The sequence below is a fragment of the Drosophila persimilis genome, unplaced genomic scaffold (assembly GCF_003286085.1).
Source record: "Drosophila persimilis strain 14011-0111.01,24,50 unplaced genomic scaffold, DperRS2 tig00000002-arrow-pilon, whole genome shotgun sequence".
NCBI classification, from domain to species: Eukaryota; Metazoa; Arthropoda; class Insecta; order Diptera; family Drosophilidae; genus Drosophila; species Drosophila persimilis.
In genome coordinates this window covers 902,710-924,295 of record NW_020825289.1, presented here as the reverse complement: position 1 = coordinate 924,295, position 21,586 = coordinate 902,710, and the positions used below count along the sequence as shown (strand labels likewise).

The window sequence follows — 21,586 nt, the reverse complement described above, 5'->3', positions numbered from 1 at the left end:
GTTTGGATTAATAAAGTTAATCCTATAGCTAAAGGGTGAATTATATTTAAAAAAATAATTGAAGTTGTTAAAATTAATGAATATAGAATTAATTGTATAATATCAAGAGGTAGTTTATTTAAAATATTAATTTTGGGGATTAATGAAAAAGAAATTTTTTTTCTCTTACAAGACCAATGTTTTTATCAAACTATTAAAACTAATGATTATAATTTTATATTGAAGATTACCTATAATTTTATTTATTTTAGGTTTATTTTGTTTTGTTTCTAATCGAAAACATTTACTTTCTATATTATTAAGTTTAGAATGTATTGTTTTAATATTATTTTTTATATTATTTATTTACCTAAATTTATTAAATTATGAAATTTATTTTAGAATAATATTTTTAACTTTTAGTGTATGTGAAGGTGCTCTCGGTCTATCTATTTTAGTTTCTATAATTCGTACTCATGGGAATGATTATTTTCAATCTTTTAGAATTATATAATGTTAAAGTTAGTATTTTTTTAGTATTTTTATCCCCAATTTGATTTATTAATAATATGTACTGGATAGTAAAAATTTTGTTATTTTTATTAGATTTATTTTTTCAGTTATAAATCATTTTATAAATTATTGATCTGAAATTTCTTATTTTTTAGGTAGTGATATGCTTTCTTATGGATTAATTTTGTTAAGTTTGTGAATTTGTTCTTTAATATTATTAGCTAGAGAAAGTGTTAATAAATATAATAATTATAAACATTTGTTTTTATTAAATGTTATTTTACTACTGTTATTATTGGTATTTTTTATGTAGTAAATGAAGTAAATTCAATAAATTTTTATTTAATTAATAATTATATATTTAATTATGATTTATTATATTTTTGTATATTGTGTGCTTTTTTAGTAAAAAATACCTATATTTTTGGTCCATCTATTGTGAAGGCATAAGCCTCCACAACACTGACCACGACACCATCCCCTGAAGGGACCGCCCCGACGGCTTGTTATCTAATTTCATTATTACTAAGAGAACCAACACGAAAGAGATACGCTCTTACGCCCACGCAGCCAACGCAAAGAAGAGAACGGCTATACGCAGATGAAAGAGAGCGAAGCGGCAGAGAAGCCGCCGATCGGCCTTACGCCCACGCAGCCGAGGAAAGAGCCGACGGCGAAGCAGGCAATACACACACGCAGCCGATCGCCCACGCAGCCGAGGCCGACAGCCGAAAGCTGCGCAGCCACGAAGCGGCAGAGAAGCTGCAAAAGGTAAAGCAGAGGCCTGGCACGGTCCAGCGCGGGCCAGGCTCGGGAGTGATCTCCGAGGGCTGAGCAAGACCGGTTGTGCGGCGGAAGCCAAAAAAAAATGTGAAAAATAAGCCGCGACCGCGCCGTGTAAAAAAAAAACAAGCTGTGACCACGCCGTGTACAAGTCAAGCCGAAGTGACGAGGACCCGCCGCGGGATACCAGGACCCCAAAGGAGGGAAACAAGGGTGAGCCACCTCACGTATGTGAGCTCTGGGGGGGAACAGATCGGTGCAGTAGGCAGGTATAAGCAGAACATTCCCGCAGTTGTTTTACATATCTATGCCCACATGTTGTTTAATATAATTTTTTTGGCGTTTATTTCCCCGCTGCAGGCGCGGGATTTTAAGTAGGGAAATGATCCGAAAACAATAAAGACACCAACCTCAACCCACCTGTCTCAGAGCATTCGCCCGTAGGAGTCACTCACTCCCCCTCCACCTCTCTTCCCTTTTCCCGGGAGGCCCGGCGAAGTGGATTTGAGTCGTGGATCATGCGGCATTCACCAAGCTGGCTTTTTCCTCTCCTGTACCTTTTCCCCCTGGGGACCCGGCGAAGTGGATGTGAGTCGTGGATCATGCGGCATTCACCAAGCTAGGTTTTCCCTCTCCTATACCTTTCTCCCCTGGGGACCCGGCGATGCTGGATGTGAGTCGTGGATTCACGCGGCATTCGCAAAGCTGGGTTCCCTCTCCTACACCCTCGCCCTGGGGACCTGGCGACGCAGATGTGAGTCGTGGATCATGCGGCATCTGCTAAGCTGGGCTCCCCTCTCCCATACCCTTCCGATCCCTGATCCAAACCTCTTCTCCCGCCACACCCACACCACTCCCACCCCCAACGCACGTCTCTGCAGCTCCCAAGCACGGCTTCACCCACGCCTCGTGGCCGGGCCAGGCCCGACCGTCCCACGATCCACCCCACGGGCGCGCTTTCGCCACGAGCGGCTCTCCCCTTAGGTCCTCACACAACAAATTTTGCTGTGGGGAAGGACCGGGCCCTGGACAGACTGAGAAGCTGTACCTCGGCCTGAGAACTTCCTTACAGATGGCACCCGAGCAGGGACTCACGAGGGGAGAGTCGGTGAGCATAGGGAACAAGTGAAAAAGTGAAAAGGGAACCAAGCAGCAGCCCACAATTAAAAGGCAAGACCCACAAAAGCAAAACAGCAAACGATGCTTAGGACCCACGGATCAGGAAAAGCAGCAGGAGAAAGGAAAGGAAAACTTCAAATCAGTGATTAGCAGCCCCAAAATCAGAGTCCCGGCGAATAGCCAGCACCAATCTTTGATCCCTCGACTTATGTACAGCTGAGGCTGGTTTCTCTAATACCCCCCTAGCAACAGCCGCCGGCACGTGTCCCAGACGCGCCGGCGAAAACCACGCGAAAAAAAAAACCACGCAGCCAGCCACCGACGAGACAGAAAGAGACGCCGAAGACACAGCACCGCGTGCCGGGAGAAAATGGCAGCGGACGGCGCCTAAAACTTTGGCACGCGACGGCGACAAAGCGGCACCAGCGACAGAGTAGCCAAGCAGCAGCAGCGGCAGAGAAGCAAAGCAGCAGCGACAGAGCAGCGGCAGAGCAACAAAGCAGCAGCGACAGAGCAACGAGGCAGCGGTAGAGCAGAGAAGCAGCAGCGACAGAGCAGCGAGGCAGCGGCAGAGCAGAGAAGCAGCAGCGACAGAGCAGCGAGGCAGCGGCAGAGCGGAAGAGCAGCAGCGACAGAGCAGCGAGACAGTGACCGAGCAGCCAGGCAGTGACAGAGCAGCGAGACAGTGACAGAGCAGCTAGGCAGTGACAGAGCAGCGAGACAGTGACAGAGCAGCCAAGCAGTGACAGAGCAGCGAGACAGTGACCGAGCAGCCAAGCAGCGAAGCAGCGGTAGAACAACGGAGCAGCGAGGGACAGCCGGCGAACGCAGAGGAGCAGCTACATGGCAGAGGAGCCCTCGGCCACGAAGCCATGGCCGCGGCCAATATAAGGCGGAGCAGGAACACCGGTCGAGACAGTTGTTACCGGGCAGTCACACAGTTACCACCGCGCAGTCAGACAGAACCTTTCCCTGTACCGCGCCACGTATCCTTCGACAGGATCATCCAACCCAGTGCTGTGTATCCTAGTACAGGATCACCGATCTAGTACCGTGCCGCGTGTCCTTCGAACAGGATCCCTCACCCCAGTGCCGTGTATCCTAGTATAGGATCACCAGACCGTGCTGATAAGGACTCGCACCGGTGCCACGATTAGTCTACCAGGATCAGGATGAACATCCGCTGGATAGCGTCCCGCAGGAAGGACGAGCTGCAGAGCCTAGCTAAGGAGTTTGGACTAGGAGAAACTGGGACTGTAGAGGACCTACGGAGCCGGATCACCACATTCATCGCACGCCCAGGGCACCCCGAAGCCGTGCAAGCAAGGCTGGACGAATTGGCCACGCACTTTGGGAACATACCGAGCCCCAGGGACCACCGGAGTCCAGCCACGTCACCCGGGCCAGAGAGCCGGACGAAGATGGAAGACAGCAAGGAGGGACCAAAACTGCGATTAATCGTACCCGAGCTGCCCAGCACGAGCCAAGGATCCACCCACGGATACCGCGAGTCAGCAACCGAGACGCCGGCCGCTCAGGACGAGCAACCACAACGAGATGCCCAAGGACCACTCCAAGGAATCAGACCAGAGGCGGCCAGCAAGAACCACGAGCCAGGACCCACTACCACTGGACCCCTGGCCACGCCTAGCCACCAGACAACCACGGAAGGAGAACAGCCACGTCTTCCTCAGGGACATCGGGTCTCACGCCCCGGAGGGGGTGAGATTTCATACTCATTACTGGCGGACAAACTCCGGAAATGGGGATTTACTTTCGACGGCCACGCGGACCCACTAGCGTTCATCGAAAGGCTCGAGGAGCGAGTGGAATCATACGGCGGGAGCCCAGAGCAGTTGCCGCGAGCCATCTCCGGTCTCCTTACAGGTAAGGCCGAAGGATGGTTCCGAACTTTTCAGATGCAGGGACAGAATTGGACAGACTTTCGGAAAGAATTCCTAGAATTCTTCCTGCCCCCCAGATACTTCCAGCGGCTAGAAGTCACCATACGAAGTCGGGAACAGAAGCCCAAGGAATCCTTCCGGGATTACCTTATCGAGTTGCGTCTGATGATGCAGCGAGCCCAGTATACTCGGGAACAGGAACTCGAGCGGATCTACGAAAATCTCCGTCCGGAGTATCAAATGTACACGCGCAGACAAGATTTCCGATCACTCACAGAATTGACCCAGCTCGTCTCGGCCTACGAAACCGCGCGGGACCGAGACGCACTCCGTAGCATCGGGACCACGCAGAACCATCGAGCCGCCTATATCGGCAATGGAACCAACCCACAACGAGGCAACACACACGAGACACCCGGGAAAACCGAGATCGCCAACCGAGGAATCGGCCAGGAGCAAGAGCAAGCGATCGATGTACAACGAGCCTGCCGGAACTGCGGGGAAAACGGCCATTTCAGTGGTGCGTGCACAAACCGACAGAAGCTGTTCTGTTGGGAATGTGGCCACCGAGGGGTCCGGACCATCAACTGCTGCCGGAAACCCGCGTCGGGAAACGGGTCGGGTCTCCGCCCAACTGGGACATGGACGGAGGCGCGCACCCAGGAACAGGAGAAACCCACCCATTAAGCATGACCGGAGGAAGGATCGCTGCCCTGGTGGACATCAATGGGAGAGCATTTGCGGCCACCCTCGACACTGGAGCCACACGATCCTTCATCACTGAGCGGCTGGCGAAGGAGATTGGGACGACCGAGAACAGGCGAGAGGTGAGGACCAGGATCCGCCTGGCAGATGGAACCAGGAAGGAGATCAACCAAGCGATAGCAGTCACAGTGCGCCTGGATCAGCAAGAAACACAGGTATCTCTTCTTATACTCCGCACGGTATTAGACGACTTCATCTTGGGGCTCGACTTCCTCTGTGGCATCCGCGCAAGGATCCACTGCGGACGGGCATATCTACAGCTGAAGTTGCAGCAGAAACCCGCCGGGACGATACCATCATGCACCGCCCAGCCCCGCCCACGGTCTGTCACGTTTGCGGACTCCACTGCCATCCGAGACCAGCCGCAGACCAACACCCCACAGCCAACCACGAACCATCCAGCAGCACGACAGACATCACGCAAGCCACGAACCCCGATACCACAGGACGAGATCACAGAAACCCCGACGACGGACTACCAACTGGAGCCATTAGCCGAACCCAGATAGCTCGGGAACGCAACCCGTTTCGCCCAGCCGACTCGGATGACTACGAGACCGCGATCTTGGCCGCCATTAGCGCTCTGGAACTGGAGGACCTATCGCCGTGGCAGCAAGACCCAGACCCCGAACCAAGCGATAGCAGTCACAGTGCGCCTGGATCAGCAAGAAACACAGGTATCTCTTCTTATACTCCCCACGGTATTAGACGACTTCATCTTGGGGCTCGACTTCCTCTGTGGCATCCGCGCAAGGATCCACTGCGGACGGGCATATCTACAGCTGAAGTTGCAGCAGAAACCCGCCGGGACGATACCATCATGCACCGCCCAGCCCCGCCCACGGTCTGTCACGTTTGCGGACTCCACTGCCATCCGAGACCAGCCGCAGACCAACACCCCACAGCCAACCACGAACCATCCAGCAGCACGACAGACATCACGCAAGCCACGAACCCCGATACCACAGGACGAGATCACAGAAACCCCGACGACGGACTACCAACTGGAGCCATTAGCCGACACCGAGATAGCTCGGGAACGCAACCCGTTTCGCCCAGCCGACTCGGATGACTACGAGACCGCGATCTTGGCCGCCATTAGCGCTCTGGAACTGGAGGACCTATCGCCGTGGCAGCAAGACCCAGACCCAGAACCACCCCCCCACGCCGTGGGCAGGCAAGTTTCTGGAAGAAGAACTGGCGAAATTCGACGGACTAGCTGGAGTCTCCCACATCGCCGAACACACGATAACAATGCGAGACGACAGGCCCGTGAAGCAGCGCTATTTCCCGAAGAACCCGGCCATGCAGAAGATCATCAACGCGCAGGTGGACGAGCTGCTACGGGACGGAAGGATCGAGCCATCCCACAGTCCCCACAGCGCCCCAATCGTCTTGGTAGGAAAGAAGACCGGAGAAATGCGAATGTGCGTGGATTATCGCCAGCTAAATGCCCGCTCGGTGCCGGACGCATATCCGCTGCCACGGATTAACCACATTCTCGAGAGACTTCGCCACGCTCGCTACATCTCCACGCTGGACCTCAAAAACGGATACTGGCAGATCCCGGTGGCCGAGGGCAGCAGAGAGGCAACAGCATTTACCGTCCCCGGCAGAGGACTCTTCCAGTGGAAGGTCATGCCTTTCGGCCTGCACTCAGCCCCAGCGACGTTCCAGCGAGCTTTGGACAGCGTCATCGGACCCACCATGGAGCCGTACGCGTTCGCGTATCTCGACGATATCATCGTCATCGGAGCCACGCTAGAAGAACACATCGACCACCTTCGCGAGGTTTTCAGGAGGCTGCGAGAGGCGAACCTCCGACTGAACAGAAACAAGTGTAGTTTCTTCAGGAAGAGTTTAGTCTACCTCGGCCATGCCATCAGCGAACAAGGCATCCACACGGACCCAGACAAGGTCAGCGCAGTCCAGAAACTAGCACCGCCCACCACACTGAAAGAACTGCGACGCTGCATCGGGATGGCATCCTGGTACCGACGTTTCGTCCCCAACTTCGCCACGGTGGTCCAACCCATGACCAACCTGCTCAAAAAGGATCAAAAGTGGGAGTGGACAGACGAACAACATCAGGCATTCGAGACTCTCAAGGAAAGACTCACGCAAGCACCAGTTCTGGCATGCCCCGACTTCGCCGAGCGATTCGTACTCCAAACGGACGCCAGTTCGTATGGCCTCGGAGCAGTATTGACACAACAGATCGACGGAGCAGAAAGAGTCATCGCCTACGCAAGCCGTCGACTACTCAAGGCAGAGGAAAACTACTCGGCCACCGAGAAAGAGTGCCTTGCCATTGTCTGGGAAATCCGGAAGTTCCGATGCTTTCTGGAAGGATACCACTTCGATGTAATCACGGATCACCTCGCCTTGAAGTGGTTGAACTCCAGCGATAATCCAACGGGACGCATCGCCCGCTGGGCCTTGGAGCTCCAGCAATATCGGTTTGACATCCACTACCGCCGAGGAAGCCAGAACGTTGTGGCTGACGCCCTCTCACGACAACCAGTAGAAACCCTGCAGCGAGTGGACGAAGACCGGGACCCTTGCCCCTGCCCCTGGCTGCAGAGGCTCCGCAAGCGGATCCAGGAACAGCCGGAAGGGCATCCGGAGTTCATCATCGAGAGCGACCAAATATACAAACGAGCCAGCAGCAGAACCAGCGAAGAAGACCCTATCAAATGGAAACTATGTGTCCACAAGGACCACCGCCGACGCGTGCTAAAAGAGTGCCACGACCATCCGACAGCAGGACACCTCGGAATCAGGAAGACAGCGACACGAATAGCCCAGAGGTACTACTGGCCCGGACTGCACCGAGATATCGCCCGATATATCCAGCAGTGCACCAAGTGCCAGCAGTACAAGGTGAGTCAAACCAAACCAGGAGGGAAGATGCACACCCGCCAAGCCCAGGAACCACTGGACATCGTCTGCGCCGACTTCATTGGACCATTGCCCCGATCCAAACACGGCAATACTATGTTGCTGGTGTTCTTCGACGCCTTCAGCAAGTGGGTGGAGTTGGTCCCACTTCGCAAGGCCACCACCGCACTACTGGAGACCGCTTTCCGGGAACGGATCCTAAGCCGCTTCGGGACACCACGGAAATTCGTATGCGAAAACGGGACCCAATTCACAAGTCGCTCTTTCCGAAAGTTCTGCAAACTAGCAGGCATGGAACTGGAGTATACGGCGCCCTATACGCCACAACAAAACCCCACGGAACGAGCCAATAGGACGATCAAAACCATGATCGCCCAGTACATCGATGGAGACCAGCGGACATGGGACGAGCTGCTGCCCGAACTCAGCCTAGCCATCAACAGCAGCACATCGGACACCACAGGCTTCATCCCAGCATTCATCGTACTCGGCCGGGAACCTCGGTTGCCTGGAGCCTTGTACGAAGAGACGACCCCAGGACTAGGCGAAGTGACAGAGACCCCAACCGACAAGGCCAGGCGACTCAAGGAAATCTTCGCCATCGTACAGGAAAATACTCAGCAGGCATCACAGACGCAGAGCAGGACCTACAACCTACGTCGACGCGAATGGAGACCCACGATCGGGACGCTCGTGATGCTACGCCAACATCACCTGTCCAAAGCGGCGGACAACTTCGCTGCCAAACTGGCTCCCAAATATGAGGGGCCTTACAAAGTAATTAAATTTATTTCTCCCACCATAGCACGACTCCAGAAGCATCCGGGAAGACAACGACGAACGGCCGGACTAGCCGACCTCAAGGCCTACCACGACAACGAGCACACACTCACCAGCGAAGACAACGAAGACAACGATGACGACGACCCCAGCACCAGGAAAACCGCGAGTTCATGAGGGCCACTTATGGTAGTGCGCTGCCGTAATGTCCTCGCCCCGCAAGGGGAAACCGCGTCCACACTCAGTAAGATAGCTTAACTCCCCTTAAGGGATTAGAGTAAGAAATAGCCAGAAACTAGAAATGCACCGATCAGGGAAACCCAGAGCACAGGACACATCAGTAGCACAGGGCAGGTTCTAACCAAACAAGGTTTCTTCCCCCCACCAGATCCGACATGGACAACCCAAGGACGAGCGACGCACAGCCTCTAGAGGCAGAGGATGGCACGGAGGGGCATCCTAGGGGTGCGTCGCCGCCCAGCTCAAGGCAACCACGGTCCACGACCAGCCAACCACAAGCAAGACACCACTCTCCGACCCCGCAAGCAGAACCGGGCAACACCACGCGAGCCAACCAAAGGAGGACAGCGACCTGTCATTGGGCTTGGAAGAGGCAGAGGCGGGCGGACTGCTCAAAGCGTTCGAGGAGATGCCCGAGCTAAACACGCTGCAGGAGGAGCAGGAATGGCCAATCGCTCCAGTCGCCTGGCGCGTAAGCACGCCTGACCGCCGCATCCCGCAAAGCCTGCTGGAAGGCGCCAGCGCTCAGGCAAACGTGGCGCGTCACGGGCGCAGCCGGATCCGCAGCCTAGAACACCACGACGGCCAACGCTTCCGCGTATGCATCAGCGGAAATTTGGGGCGCATTTCACCGCGCCCCACCCCGAAGTAGGAAGGGAGTGCGAAGGCATAAGCCTCCACAACACTGACCACGACACCATCCCCTGAAGGGACCGCCCCGACGGCTTGTTATCTAATTTCATTATTACTAAGAGAACCAACACGAAAGAGATACGCTCTTACGCCCACGCAGCCAACGCAAAGAAGAGAACGGCTATACGCAGATGAAAGAGAGCGAAGCGGCAGAGAAGCCGCCGATCGGCCTTACGCCCACGCGGCGAAGCAGGCAATACACACACGCAGCCGATCGCCCACGCAGCCGAGGCCGACAGCCGAAAGCTGCGCAGCCACGAAGCGGCAGAGAAGCTGCAAAAGGTAAAGCAGAGGCCTGGCACGGTCCAGCGCGGGCCAGGCTCGGGAGTGATCTCCGAGGGCTGAGCAAGACCGGTTGTGCGGCGGAAGCCAAAAAAAAAATGTGAAAAATAAGCCGCGACCGCGCCGTGTAAAAAAAAACAAGCTGTGACCACGCCGTGTACAAGACAAGCCGAAGTGACGAGGACCCGCCGCGGGATACCAGGACCCCAAAGGAGGGAAACAAGGGTGAGCCACCTCACGTATGTGAGCTCTGGGGGGGAACAGATCGGTGCAGTAGGCAGGTATAAGCAGAACATTCCCGCAGTTGTTTTACATATCTATGCCCACATGTTGTTTAATATAATTTTTTTGGCGTTTATTTCCCCGCTGCAGGCGCGGGATTTTAAGTAGGGAAATGATCCGAAAACAATAAAGACACCAACCTCAACCCACCTGTCTCAGAGCATTCGCCCGTAGGAGTCACTCACTCCCCCTCCCCCTCTCTTCCCTTTTCCCGGGAGGCCCGGCGAAGTGGATGTGAGTCGTGGATCATGCGGCATTCACCAAGCCGGCTTTTTCCTCTCCTGTACCTTTTCCCCCTGGGGACCCGGCGAAGTGGATGTGAGTCGTGGATCATGCGGCATTCACCAAGCTAGGTTTTCCCTCTCCTATACCTTTCTCCCCTGGGGACCCGGCGATGCTGGATGTGAGTCGTGGATTCACGCGGCATTCGCAAAGCTGGGTTCCCTCTCCTACACCCTCGCCCTGGGGACCTGGCGACGCAGATGTGAGTCGTGGATCATGCGGCATCTGCTAAGCTGGGCTCCCCTCTCCCATACCCTTCCGATCCCTGATCCAAACCTCTTCTCCCGCCACACCCACACCACTCCCACCCCCAACGCACGTCTCTGCAGCTCCCAAGCACGGCTTCACCCACGCCTCGTGGCCGGGCCAGGCCCGACCGTCCCACGATCCACCCCACGGGCGCGCTTTCGCCACGAGCGGCTCTCCCCTTAGGTCCTCACACAACAAATTTTGCTGTGGGGAAGGACCGGGCCCTGGACAGACTGAGAAGCTGTACCTCGGCCTGAGAACTTCCTTACAGATGGCACCCGAGCAGGGACTCACGAGGGGAGAGTCGGTGAGCATAGGGAACAAGTGAAAAAGTGAAAAGGGAACCAAGCAGCAGCCCACAATTAAAAGGCAAGACCCACAAAAGCAAAACAGCAAACGATGCTTAGGACCCACGGATCAGGAAAAGCAGCAGGAGAAAGGAAAGGAAAACTTCAAATCAGTGATTAGCAGCCCCAAAATCAGAGTCCCGGCGAATAGCCAGCACCAATCTTTGATCCCTCGACTTATGTACAGCTGAGGCTGGTTTCTCTAATACCCCCCTAGCAACAGCCGCCGGCACGTGTCCCAGACGCGCCGGCGAAAACCACGCGAAAAAAAAAACCACGCAGCCAGCCACCGACGAGACAGAAAGAGACGCCGAAGACACAGCACCGCGTGCCGGGAGAAAATGGCAGCGGACGGCGCCTAAAACTTTGGCACGCGACGGCGACAAAGCGGCACCAGCGACAGAGTAGCCAAGCAGCAGTAGCGGCAGAGAAGCAAAGCAGCAGCGACAGAGCAGCGGCAGAGCAACAAAGCAGCAGCGACAGAGCAACGAGGCAGCGGTAGAGCAGAGAAGCAGCAGCGACAGAGCAGCGAGGCAGCGGCAGAGCAGAGAAGCAGCAGCGACAGAGCAGCGAGGCAGCGGCAGAGCGGAAGAGCAGCAGCGACAGAGCAGCGAGACAGTGACCGAGCAGCCAGGCAGTGACAGAGCAGCGAGACAGTGACAGAGCAGCTAGGCAGTGACAGAGCAGCGAGACAGTGACAGAGCAGCCAAGCAGTGACAGAGCAGCGAGAGAGTGACCGAGCAGCCAAGCAGCGAAGCAGCGGTAGAACAACGGAGCAGCGAGGGACAGCCGGCGAACGCAGAGGAGCAGCTACATGGCAGAGGAGCCCTCGGCCACGAAGCCATGGCCGCGGCCAATATAAGGCGGAGCAGGAACACCGGTCGAGACAGTTGTTACCGGGCAGTCACACAGTTACCACCGCGCAGTCAGACAGAACCTTTCCCTGTACCGCGCCACGTATCCTTCGACAGGATCATCCAACCCAGTGCTGTGTATCCTAGTACAGGATCACCGATCTAGTACCGTGCCGCGTGTCCTTCGAACAGGATCCCTCACCCCAGTGCCGTGTATCCTAGTATAGGATCACCAGACCGTGCTGATAAGGACTCGCACCGGTGCCACGATTAGTCTACCAGGATCAGGATGAACATCCGCTGGATAGCGTCCCGCAGGAAGGACGAGCTGCAGAGCCTAGCTAAGGAGTTTGGACTAGGAGAAACTGGGACTGTAGAGGACCTACGGAGCCGGATCACCACATTCATCGCACGCCCAGGGCACCCCGAAGCCGTGCAAGCAAGGCTGGACGAATTGGCCACGCACTTTGGGAACATACCGAGCCCCAGGGACCACCGGAGTCCAGCCACGTCACCCGGGCCAGAGAGCCGGACGAAGATGGAAGACAGCAAGGAGGGACCAAAACTGCGATTAATCGTACCCGAGCTGCCCAGCACGAGCCAAGGATCCACCCACGGATACCGCGAGTCAGCAACCGAGACGCCGGCCGCTCAGGACGAGCAACCACAACGAGATGCCCAAGGACCACTCCAAGGAATCAGACCAGAGGCGGCCAGCAAGAACCACGAGCCAGGACCCACTACCACTGGACCCCTGGCCACGCCTAGCCACCAGACAACCACGGAAGGAGAACAGCCACGTCTTCCTCAGGGACATCGGGTCTCACGCCCCGGAGGGGGTGAGATTTCATACTCATTACTGGCGGACAAACTCCGGAAATGGGGATTTACTTTCGACGGCCACGCGGACCCACTAGCGTTCATCGAAAGGCTCGAGGAGCGAGTGGAATCATACGGCGGGAGCCCAGAGCAGTTGCCGCGAGCCATCTCCGGTCTCCTTACAGGTAAGGCCGAAGGATGGTTCCGAACTTTTCAGATGCAGGGACAGAATTGGACAGACTTTCGGAAAGAATTCCTAGAATTCTTCCTGCCCCCCAGATACTTCCAGCGGCTAGAAGTCACCATACGAAGTCGGGAACAGAAGCCCAAGGAATCCTTCCGGGATTACCTTATCGAGTTGCGTCTGATGATGAAGCGAGCCCAGTATACTCGGGAACAGGAACTCGAGCGGATCTACGAAAATCTCCGTCCGGAGTATCAAATGTACACGCGCAGACAAGATTTCCGATCACTCACAGAATTGACCCAGCTCGTCTCGGCCTACGAAACCGCGCGGGACCGAGACGCACTCCGTAGCATCGGGACCACGCAGAACCATCGAGCCGCCTATATCGGCAATGGAACCAACCCACAACGAGGCAACACACACGAGACACCCGGGAAAACCGAGATCGCCAACCGAGGAATCGGCCAGGAGCAAGAGCAAGCGATCGATGTACAACGAGCCTGCCGGAACTGCGGGGAAAACGGCCATTTCAGTGGTGCGTGCACAAACCGACAGAAGCTGTTCTGTTGGGAATGTGGCCACCGAGGGGTCCGGACCATCAACTGCTGCCGGAAACCCGCGTCGGGAAACGGGTCGGGTCTCCGCCCAACTGGGACATGGACGGAGGCGCGCACCCAGGAACAGGAGAAACCCACCCATTAAGCATGACCGGAGGAAAGATCGCTGCCCTGGTGGACATCAATGGGAGAGCATTTGCGGCCACCCTCGACACTGGAGCCACACGATCCTTCATCACTGAGCGGCTGGCGAAGGAGATTGGGACGACCGAGAACAGGCGAGAGGTGAGGACCAGGATCCGCCTGGCAGATGGAACCAGGAAGGAGATCAACCAAGCGATAGCAGTCACAGTGCGCCTGGATCAGCAAGAAACACAGGTATCTCTTCTTATACTCCCCACGGTATTAGACGACTTCATCTTGGGGCTCGACTTCCTCTGTGGCATCCGCGCAAGGATCCACTGCGGACGGGCATATCTACAGCTGAAGTTGCAGCAGAAACCCGCCGGGACGATACCATCATGCACCGCCCAGCCCCGCCCACGGTCTGTCACGTTTGCGGACTCCACTGCCATCCGAGACCAGCCGCAGACCAACACCCCACAGCCAACCACGAACCATCCAACCGCAGCGACAACAAAGCCCTACCAGACAAGATCAAGCAACAACCGCAGGACTACGCCACCACAACAGGACACGAAGAAAGCTACGACGGAACGAACTGCGACACCGATGGAACCAACCATGGCCAGTTCCCCGGCACGAATCCCGCCACCAACAGTACAACGCAACAAAACAAAGACTTTGGCAGAGACAGCTCCGGCTCCACTGGATCAATCCGGGGCCAGCTCGTCGAACCAGGAGTCACCAACAGGACACAGCAGGAAACAAAGGACTTGGGCAGAGACATCTCCGGCTCCACTGGATCAATCCAGGGCCAGCTCGTCGAACCAGGAGTCACCAACAGGACACAGCAGGAAGCAAGGGACTTGGGCAGAGGCAGCTCCGGCTCCACTGGATCAATCCAGGGCCAGCTCGTCGAACCAGGAGTCACCAACAGGACACAGCAGGAAGCAAGGGACTTGGGCAGAGACAGCTCCGGCTCCACTGGATCAATCCAGGGCCAGCTCGTCTGGATCAATCCAGGGCCAGCTCGTCGAACCAGGAGTCACCAACAGGACACAGCAGGAAGCAAGGGACTTGGGCAGAAACAGCTCCGGCTCCACTGGATCAATACAGGGCCAGCTCGTCGAACCAGGAGTCACCAACAGGACACGGCAGAAAGCAGAAAACTTCGGCAGAGATAGCCTCGGCGCCGCTGGACCAACCCAGGGCCAGCTCATCGAACCGGGAGTCAGCAACAGGACCCAGGAATCACCAGAATACTCCAGCAAAGATAGCTGCGGCCCCGCGGGACCACTCCAGGGCCAGCTCATCGAACCGGGAGTCACCACGTAGTAACCCAGCACGACAGACATCACGCAAGCCACGAACCCCGATACCACAGGACGAGATCACAGAAACCCCGACGACGGACTACCAACTGGAGCCATTAGCCGACACCGAGATAGCTCGGGAACGCAACCCGTTTCGCCCAGCCGACTCGGATGACTACGAGACCGCGATCTTGGCCGCCATTAGCGCTCTGGAACTGGAGGACCTATCGCCGTGGCAGTAAGACCCAGACCCAGAACCACCCCCCCACGCCGTGGGCAGGCAAGTTTCTGGAAGAAGAACTGGCGAAATTCGACGGACTAGCTGGAGTCTCCCACATCGCCGAACACACGATAACAATGCGAGACGACAGGCCCGTGAAGCAGCGCTATTTCCCGAAGAACCCGGCCATGCAGAAGATCATCAACGCGCAGGTGGACGAGCTGCTACGGGACGGAAGGATCGAGCCATCCCACAGTCCCCACAGCGCCCCAATCGTCTTGGTAGGAAAGAAGACCGGAGAAATGCGAATGTGCGTGGATTATCGCCAGCTAAATGCCCGCTCGGTGCCGGACGCATATCCGCTGCCACGGATTAACCACATTCTCGAGAGACTTCGCCACGCTCGCTACATCTCCACGCTGGACCTCAAAAACGGATACTGGCAGATCCCGGTGGCCGAGGGCAGCAGAGAGGCAACAGCATTTACCGTCCCCGGCAGAGGACTCTTCCAGTGGAAGGTCATGCCTTTCGGCCTGCACTCAGCCCCAGCGACGTTCCAGCGAGCTTTGGACAGCGTCATCGGACCCACCATGGAGCCGTACGCGTTCGCGTATCTCGACGATATCATCGTCATCGGAGCCACGCTAGAAGAACACATCGACCACCTTCGCGAGGTTTTCAGGAGGCTGCGAGAGGCGAACCTCCGACTGAACAGAAACAAGTGTAGTTTCTTCAGGAAGAGTTTAGTCTACCTCGGCCATGCCATCAGCGAACAAGGCATCCACACGGACCCAGATAAGGTCAGCGAAGTCCAGAAACTAGCACCGCCCACCACACTGAAAGAACTGCGACGCTGCATCGGGATGGCATCCTGGTACCGACGTTTCGTCCCGAACTTCGCCACGGTGGTCCAGCCCATGACCAACCTGCTCAAAAAGGATCAAAAGTGGGAGTTGACAGACGAACAACATCAGGCGTTCGAGACTCTCAAGGAAAGACTCACGCAAGCACCAGTCCTGGCATGCACCGACTTCGCCGAGCGGTTCGTACTCCAAACGGACGCCAGTTCGTATGGCCTCGGAGCAGTATTGTTTATACAACAGATCGACGGAGCAGAAAGAGTCATCGCCTACGCAAGCCGTCGACTACTGAAAACAGAGGAAAACTACTCGGCCACCGAGAAAGAGTGCCTTGCCATTGTCTGGGAAATCCGGAAGTTCCGATGCTTTCTGGAAGGATACCACTTCGATGTAATCACGGATCACCTCGCCTTGAAGTGGTTGAACTCCATCGATAATCCAACGGGACGCATCGCCCGCTGGGCCTTGGAGCTCAAGCAATATGGGTTTGACATCCACTACCGCCGAGGAAGCCAGAACGTTGTGGCTGACGCCCTCTCACGACAACCAGTAGAAACCCTGCAGCGAGCGGACGAAGACCGGGACCCTTGCCCCTGCCCCTGGCTGCAGAGGCTCCGCAAGCGGATCCAGGAACAGCCGGAAGGGCATCCGGAGTTCATCATCGAGAGCGACCAAATATACAAACGAGCCAGCAGCAGAACCAGCGAAGAAGACCCTATCAAATGGAAACTATGTGTCCACAAGGACCACCGCCGACGCGTGCTAAAAGAGTGCCACGACCATCCGACAGCAGGACACCTCGGAATCAGGAAGACAGCGACACGAATAGCCCAGAGGTACTACTGGCCCGGACTGCACCGAGATATCGCCCGATATATCCAGCAGTGCACCAAGTGCCAGCAGTACAAGGTGAGTCAAACCAAACCAGGAGGGAAGATGCACACCCGCCAAGCCCAGGAACCACTGGACATCGTCTGCGCCGACTTCATTGGACCATTGCCCCGATCCAAACACGGCAATACTATGTTGCTGGTGTTCTTCGACGCCTTCAGCAAGTGGGTGGAGTTGGTCCCACTTCGCAAGGCCACCACCGCACTACTGGAGACCGCTTTCCGGGAACGGATCCTAAGCCGCTTCGGGACACCACGGAAATTCGTATGCGAAAACGGGACCCAATTCACAAGTCGCTCTTTCCGAAAGTTCTGCAAACTAGCAGGCATGGAACTGGAGTATACGGCGCCCTATACGCCACAACAAAACCCCACGGAACGAGCCAATAGGACGATCAAAACCATGATCGCCCAGTACATCGATGGAGACCAGCGGACATGGGACGAGCTGCTGCCCGAACTCAGCCTAGCCATCAACAGCAGCACATCGGACACCACAGGCTTCATCCCAGCATTCATCGTACTCGGCCGGGAACCTCGGTTGCCTGGAGCCTTGTACGAAGAGACGACCCCAGGACTAGGCGAAGTGACAGAGACCCCAACCGACAAGGCCAGGCGACTCAAGGAAATCTTCGCCATCGTACAGGAAAATACTCAGCAGGCATCACAGACGCAGAGCAGGACCTACAACCTACGTCGACGCGAATGGAGACCCACGATCGGGACGCTCGTGATGCTACGCCAACATCACCTGTCCAAAGCGGCGGACAACTTCGCTGCCAAACTGGCTCCCAAATATGAGGGGCCTTACAAAGTAATTAAATTTATTTCTCCCACCATAGCACGACTCCAGAAGCATCCGGGAAGACAACGACGAACGGCCGGACTAGCCGACCTCAAGGCCTACCACGACAACGAGCACACACTCACCAGCGAAGACAACGAAGACAACGATGACGACGACCCCAGCACCAGGAAAACCGCGAGTTCATGAGGGCCACTTATGGTAGTGCGCTGCCGTAATGTCCTCGCCCCGCAAGGGGAAACCGCGTCCACACTCAGTAAGATAGCTTAACTCCCCTTAAGGGATTAGAGTAAGAAATAGCCAGAAACTAGAAATGCACCGATCAGGGAAACCCAGAGCACAGGACACATCAGTAGCACAGGGCAGGTTCTAACCAAACAAGGTTTCTTCCCCCCACCAGATCCGACATGGACAACCCAAGGACGAGCGACGCACAGCCTCTAGAGGCAGAGGATGGCACGGAGGGGCATCCTAGGGGTGCGTCGCCGCCCAGCTCAAGGCAACCACGGTCCACGACCAGCCAACCACAAGCAAGACACCACTCTCCGACCCCGCAAGCAGAACCGGGCAACACCACGCGAGCCAACCATTGGGCTTGGAAGAGGCAGAGGCGGGCGGACTGCTCAAAGCGTTCGAGGAGATGCCCGAGCTAAACACGCTGCAGGAGGAGCAGGAATGGCCAATCGCTCCAGTCGCCTGGCGCGTAAGCACGCCTGACCGCCGCATCCCGCAAAGCCTGCTGGAAGGCGCCAGCGCTCAGGCAAACGTGGCGCGTCACGGGCGCAGCCGGATCCGCAGCCTAGAACACCACGACGGCCAACGCTTCCGCGTATGCATCAGCGGAAATTTGGGGCGCATTTCACCGCGCCCCACCCCGAAGTAGGAAGGGAGTGCGAAGGCATAAGCCTCCACAACACTGACCACGACACCATCCCCTGAAGGGACCGCCCCGACGGCTTGTTATCTAATTTCATTATTACTAAGAGAACCAACACGAAAGAGATACGCTCTTACGCCCACGCAGCCAACGCAAAGAAGAGAACGGCTATACGCAGATGAAAGAGAGCGAAGCGGCAGAGAAGCCGCCGATCGGCCTTACGCCCACGCAGCCGAGGAAAGAGCCGACGGCGAAGCAGGCAATACACACACGCAGCCGATCGCCCACGCAGCCGAGGCCGACAGCCGAAAGCTGCGCAGCCACGAAGCGGCAGAGAAGCTGCAAAAGGTAAAGCAGAGGCCTGGCACGGTCCAGCGCGGGCCAGGCTCGGGAGTGATCTCCGAGGGCTGAGCAAGACCGGTTGTGCGGCGGAAGCCAAAAAAAAAATGTGAAAAATAAGCCGCGACCGCGCCGTGTAAAAAAAAACAAGCTGTGACCACGCCGTGTACAAGACAAGCCGAAGTGACGAGGACCCGCCGCGGGATACCAGGACCCCAAAGGAGGGAAACAAGGGTGAGCCACCTCACGTATGTGAGCTCTGGGGGGGAACAGATCGGTGCAGTAGGCAGGTATAAGCAGAACATTCCCGCAGTTGTTTTACATATCTATGCCCACATGTTGTTTAATATAATTTTTTTGGCGTTTATTTCCCCGCTGCAGGCGCGGGATTTTAAGTAGGGAAATGATCCGAAAACAATAAAGACACCAACCTCAACCCACCTGTCTCAGAGCATTCGCCCGTAGGAGTCACTCACTCCCCCTCCCCCTCTCTTCCCTTTTCCCGGGAGGCCCGGCGAAGTGGATGTGATTCGTGGATCATGCGGCATTCACCAAGCTGGCTTTTTCCTCTCCTGTACCTTTTCCCCCTGGGGACCCGGCGAAGTGGATGTGAGTCGTGGATCATGCGGCATTCACCAAGCTAGGTTTTCCCTCTCCTATACCTTTCTCCCCTGGGGACCCGGCGATGCTGGATGTGAGTCGTGGATTCACGCGGCATTCGCAAAGCTGGGTTCCCTCTCCTACACCCTCGCCCTGGGGACCTGGCGACGCAGATGTGAGTCGTGGATCATGCGGCATCTGCTAAGCTGGGCTCCCCTCTCCCATACCCTTCCGATCCCTGATCCAAACCTCTTCTCCCGCCACACCCACACCACTCCCACCCCCAACGCACGTCTCTGCAGCTCCCAAGCACGGCTTCACCCACGCCTCGTGGCCGGGCCAGGCCCGACCGTCCCACGATCCACCCCACGGGCGCGCTTTCGCCACGAGCGGCTCTCCCCTTAGGTCCTCACACAACAAATTTTGCTGTGGGGAAGGACCGGGCCCTGGACAGACTGAGAAGCTGTACCTCGGCCTGAGAACTTCCTTACACTATGATTGCCAAAAGCTCATGTTGAAGCTCCTGTTTCAGGTTCTATAATTTTGGCTGGAATTATATTAAAATTAGGAGGCTATGGTTTGTTACGGGTTATTTCGTTTCTTCAGCTAATAAATTTAAAATATAGATTTATTTGAATTAGAATTAGTTTAGTAGGTGGTGTTTTAGTGAGATTAATTTGTCTACGACAAACTGATTTAAAAGCTTTAATTGCTTATTCTTCAGTTGCTCATATAGGAATTGTATTAGCTGGTCTTTTAACAATAACTTATTGAGGTTTATGTGGTTCATATACATTAATAATTGCTCATGGGCTTTGTTCTTCTGGCTTATTTTGTTTAGCTAATGTATCTTATGAACGGTTAGGTAGACGAAGTTTATTAATTAATAAGGGGTTATTAAATTTTATACCTGCTATAACATTATGATGATTTTTATTAAGTTCAGCTAATATAGCAGCTCCTCCTACATTAAATTTATTAGGAGAAATTTCTTTATTAAATAGAATTGTTTCTTGATCATTATTAACTATAATTATATTATCATTTTTATCATTTTTTAGAGCAGCTTACACTTTATACTTATATTCTTTTAGTCAACACGGAAAATTATTTTCTGGTGTGTTTTCTTTTAGAGGGGGGAAAATTTGTGAATATTTATTAATAATTTTACATTGATTACCTCTAAATTTATTGATTTTAAGAAGAGATTCATGTATATTATGATTATAAATTTAAATAGTTTAATAAAAAGACTAATTTGTGGTGTTAGTGATATGAAATAATTCATTTTAGATCGTGAAATATTTATCAATTTGTAGAATTAGATTTGTAAATTTAATTTCTATTAGATTAAGTTGCTTTCTATTAAGTTTATATTTTTTATTCAATAATATAGTTTATTTTATTGAATTTGAATTAGTTTCGTTAAATTCTTTGAGAATTGTTATAACTTTATTATTCGATTGAATAAGTTTATTATTTATATCTTTTGTTTTAATAATTGCTTCTTTAGTTATCTTTTACAGAAAAGAATATATAAGTAGAGATGAGAATATTAATCGATTTATTATATTAGTTTTGATATTTGTTTTATCAATAATAATATTAATTATTAGTCCTAATTTAATCAGAACTTTATTAGGTTGAGATGGTTTAGGATTAGTTTCTTATTGTTTAGTTATTTATTTTCAAAATGTAAAATCTTTTAATGCTGGTATATTAAGAGCATTATCGAATCGTGTAGGAGATGTAGCTCTATTATTGGCTATTGCTTGAATATTAAATTATGGAGGTTGAAATTATATTTTTTATTTAGAAGTTATAAAAAATGATTATGAAATATTAATAATTGGGTTTTTAGTTATATTAGCTGCTATAACTAAAAGAGCTCAGATTCCTTTTTCATCTTGATTACCAGCTGCTATAGCTGCCCCTACCCCTGTTTCTGCGTTGGTTCACTCTTCTACTTTGGTTACAGCTGGGGTATATCTTTTAATTCGGTTTAATATTTTATTAAGAACTT

General features: G+C 53.8%; 1 pseudogene; it reads left to right on the top strand.

The window, feature by feature from the left end:
• Positions 1-436: 436 nt before the first annotated feature.
• Positions 437-20,787, top strand: LOC113565127 (annotated as a pseudogene).
• The last annotated feature ends 799 nt before the right edge of the window (positions 20,788-21,586 follow it).